The sequence below is a fragment of the Triticum dicoccoides genome, chromosome 6B (genome assembly GCF_002162155.2).
Source record: "Triticum dicoccoides isolate Atlit2015 ecotype Zavitan chromosome 6B, WEW_v2.0, whole genome shotgun sequence".
Classification (NCBI taxonomy): domain Eukaryota; kingdom Viridiplantae; phylum Streptophyta; class Magnoliopsida; order Poales; family Poaceae; genus Triticum; species Triticum dicoccoides.
The window spans coordinates 710,119,534-710,124,277 of NC_041391.1; positions in this window are offsets into that span (position 1 = coordinate 710,119,534).

Here is a 4,744-nt window from a genome sequence, read left to right on the forward strand (position 1 = left end):
TGGTACCCCCGGAACACTTCCGGACTCCAATACCCTTCGTCCAATATATCGATCTTCACCGCCGGACTATTCCGGAACTCCTCGTGACATCTGGGATCACATCCGGGACTCCGAACTACCTTCGATAACCACATACTATTTCCCATAACAACTCTAGCATCACCGAACCTTAAGTGTGTAGACCCTACGGGTTCAGGAACCATGCAAACATGACCGAGACGTTCTCCGGCCAATAACCAACAGCGGGATCTGGATACCCATGTTGGCTCCCACATGTTCCACGATGACCTCATCGGATGAACCACGATGTCAAGGATTCAATCAATCCCATATACAATTCCCTTTGTCAACCGATATGTTACTTGCCCGAGATTCGATCGTCGGTATCCCAATACGTCATTCAATCTCGTTACTGGAAAGTCACTTTACTCGTTCCGTAATGCATGATCCCGTGACTAACTACTTAGTCACATTGAGCTCATTATGATGATGCATTACCGAGTGGGCCCAGAGATACCTCTCCGTCATACGGAGTGACAAATCCCAATCTCGATTCGTGCTAACCAAACAGACACTTTCGGATATACCTGTAGTGCACCTTTATGGCCACCCAGTTACGTTGTGACGTTTGGTACACCCAAAGCACTCCTACGGTATCTGGGAGTTGCACAATCTCATGGTCTAAGTAAATGATACTTGACATTAGAAAAGCTCTTAGCAAACGAACTACATGATTTTGTGCTATGCCTAGGATTGGGTCTTGTCCATCACATCATTCTCCTAATGTTGTGATCCCGTTATCAACGACATCTAATGTCCATAGCCAGGAAACCATGACTATCTGTTGATCAACGAGCTAGTCAACTAGAGGCTTACTAGGGACATATTATGGTCTATGTATTCACACATGTATTACGGTTTCCAGTTAATACAATTATAGCATGAACAATAGACAATTATCATGAACAAGGAAATACAATAATAACCATTTTATTATTGCCTCTAGGGCATATTTCCAACATACAGTGCCCCGTACAGGCAGAGATCTTCGCACGACGCGGCACTGTTGCCACTTCCCCCTTGACGTCATTCCTGGTAGGAGGAGCCCTGTTCCCACGACGGCCTATCGGTATGGCCTGCAGGCGGCGGGCCCTACCAGGCAGTGAGAGCCCGGAAGATGGCGAAGGCCAGACCAGCCGGGCCTGAGGGAGGCCGACTTCCAGGAGGCGGCCAGTTCCTCCCTCGAGGCACGTGCACCATTGACCAGATAAGACGTGGAGTGGCTACAGTGATCTCCCACCAGGCGGCAGGACTGTAGCCACACTCCATAGACCAAGCCTGCATCATTAGCATCACGGCTATAGTGATCAGCCACCAACCAGACCCGCCAGCGACGGGGGAGGCCTATCGGCTCCGTACTAGACCAGTCGCGGGGCTCGCCGCGGCGGGCCCCAGCTGCCGGTGGAGAATCTGGCGACCAGAGACACTAACAACCGCGTCCAGCACCCGGCCAGATTACCATTGTACCCTTGGGGGGGTAGGCCTATATAAAATCCCCAGGGCACCCATGCAAAGGGTTCCCAACCTATTAGAACTAGCCTCCACCCTAGAGGAGGAAGAGAGCTAGCCCTGCCTCCTTATACCTCTAGCATACAGCTTGAGGAGTACCATTGTATTCACTAGTGCCTTAGTGATCATGCAGAGACCCCGCAGAGCAGGACTAGGGGTGTTATCTCCTAGGAGAGCCCCGAACCTGGGTAAAGTGCGCTGGCGTTCGTGTCTACGCCTCATCCCGCTTCCAGGCACCGGTGACTTTCTACTCGCTCCCACCATGATAAGCCATCCTTTGGCATATGTCACACCCAGCCCCTGACAAAGATCTATTTGATGTAACTCTTTTTTGTGGTGTGTTTTTTGGGATCTGATGAACTTTGAGTTTATGATCAGATCTATATCCATGAATATTATTGAGTCTTCTTTGATCTCTTATATGCATGATTACTTATAGCCTCGCATTTCTTCATCAAACCTTTGGTTTAGTTAGGCCGACTAGATTTATTTTTCTTGCCATGCGAAGAGGTGCTTTGTGATCGGTTCGATCGTGAGGTGTTCTTTCCCAGTGACAGAAGGGGCAGCAAGACACACATGTATCGTTGCTATTAGGGATAACAAGATGGGGCATATTCCTACATGAATAGATCTCGTCTACATCATGTAATCGTTCTTATTGCATTACTCCGTTTCTACATTAACTTCATACACTAGATGCATGCTGGGTAGTGGTCGATGTGTGGAGTAATAGTAGTAGATGCAGGCATGAGTCGGTCTACTAATCTTGGACATGATGGCTATATAATGATAATTGCCTTGGATATCGTCATAATTATTCGATCTTCTATCAATTGCCCAACAGTAATTTATTTACCCACCGTATGTTATTTTCTTGAGAGAAGCCACTAGTGAAATCTACGGCCCCTCGGTCTATTCTTCATCATATTCGCTTTGAGATCTATTTTTATTCGCTTTTGTTTTCAGACCTATTATTCCAAAAACCCAAAAATACCTTGTTGCACTTATTATTTATTTTATTTTGCATTTTATCGAGAGCTATTTATCCAATCTACCACAAATCTATCTGTGTTTTTACATGGAGGGATTGACAACCCCTCTTATGCCTCAGGTTGCAAGTATTTGTTCTTTGTGTGCAGGTACCGTTTACATAGTATTGCTTGGTTCTCCTACTGGATTGATACCTTGGTTTCATACCTGAGGGAAATACCTATCGTAGTTGTGCTACATCATCCCTTTCTCTTTGGGGAAATACTGACGTAGTTCAAGCGACATCAGTTCCTTTTGGGAGTGGGGATCCTCTTGTGACACACTTACTTTTTTCTGATGATAGTATTGTATTTTTGGAAGGCATTAATGAAAGCATGCACACCCTTAAAAATATCTTGGTTAGATATGAGGGCATGTACAAAGGAAGCATCACCTGGTGATGCCTCAGCTCTTCCACCTAGATAAATTTGAATGGAGCTATGGTGTGTGCCACAATCACTCAACGGTGGCTATTTTCTTGATGTCGTCATCTTGTTTTTTTCTCTCTCGCCCAATTTTCAACACATGCAACCTCCAAGCTGTGGTCCTGTACTGAGTAGAGCTACAAAGCTCACAATGCATCGCCTGAGCAGCTGCCTCACTACTTTTGTCAGGGAGGAGGGTAGATCCTCTGCAGGAGTCCGTCTCTCTCTTTCTGCAAGCAACACGTTTGGCGGAGGTGGCGTTCAGCAGGTTGATGTGGCGCCTGGAGCACCCGTCCATCATGGCCCATTAGCCATGCCCTGAGGAGGCTTCAGGTCAAAAAGTAAACCTTCAGAAATCTTCTATTTTTGGCAAGGAGTGCTCGACGGAGAGGAAACCCCAATTGAAGCACGCTTTGGGTGTTGATTCTGAGGCTCTAAGTGAGAAATACCTTGGTCTCCCTACACAGGTTGGGAGATCAAAGGAAGGGTCGTTCAAGTATGTGACGAAGAGCTCAAAAGGGAAAGTGACTGGTTGGAAGGGGAAAGGCATTTCAAAGAAAGCTAGAGAAGTTCTCATGAAGGTTGTACCAACTTTTACTATGAATTGTTTCCACCTCACAAAAAAAACGTGTTGGAACCTGTCTTCAATCTCTTCGAAATTCTGGTGGGGGCAATGAATGGTGAAAGGAAAGTACATTGGATTTCTTGGGACAAGATGTGTACTGCTAAGAGGGACGGAGGTTTGGGTTTTTGAGACCCAAAAGCTTTCAATCAAGCGCTTCTAGCAAAGCAGGCTTGGAGAATCTTAACTAGTACAACCTCTCTTTTCTCTAGAGTGCTCAAAGCTCGTTATTTCAAGGATGACTCAATTATGTTGGCTACTTGCCCTTCAAATGTGTCTTTCACTTTTAGAAGTATTTTACATGGTCCAGATCTTCTACGAGAAGGGTTAGTCTGGAGGATTGGAGATGGATCCCGTGTCAACATTCATCATGATAATTGGATACCTAGAAGTGGTTCTCTTCGGCCACTAGGCCAGGAGTTCTTACTCGGTGTAACAAAGGTAGCAGATCTGCTAACTCTTGAAGGAAATGCATGGGACTGGGAGAAGGTTGATAATATGTTTACGGCCTCTGATGCGTCTGACATTAACCAAATTGTTGTTGGTGGATGGGGAACTGAAGATTTTTTGGCATGGAATTACACCAAAAATGGGATTTTTACTGCCAGCTCAGCATATCATCTTTGAATGGCTATGAATAAACAAAGAATGGGACAACTAGAATCTTCTAGTTCGGTTCAACGTCATAAGGGGTATATGGCTCTTTGGGATGGTAATGCTCCGGGGAAAGAAAAAGTCCATATGTGGAGGATGATCAGAAATGGGCCTGCTGTTGGGGCTGAGCTGTACCGGTGTCGGATCAAGGCGGGTGTTTTCTGCATTGCATGCGGCCGTGAGGAAACAATATTTCATAGGTTCTGGGCATGCCCTCACTCAACTCACTTTTGGCAGCTACTTCGTTCTGAGAAGGGAGTGCTGATGGATTCGCCTTCGGACAGAATGGAAACCCACGACAAGATGGCATGGTGGTTGCTAAGTTGGTCTGCTGTTGCGCCTGAAGAGGAGCGGGAGATTATGATTCGGGCAACATATGGATTATGGCTGGCCCGGAATGAAGCGAGATGGTAAGAAGATAACAGCCCCGCATGAAATAATCACT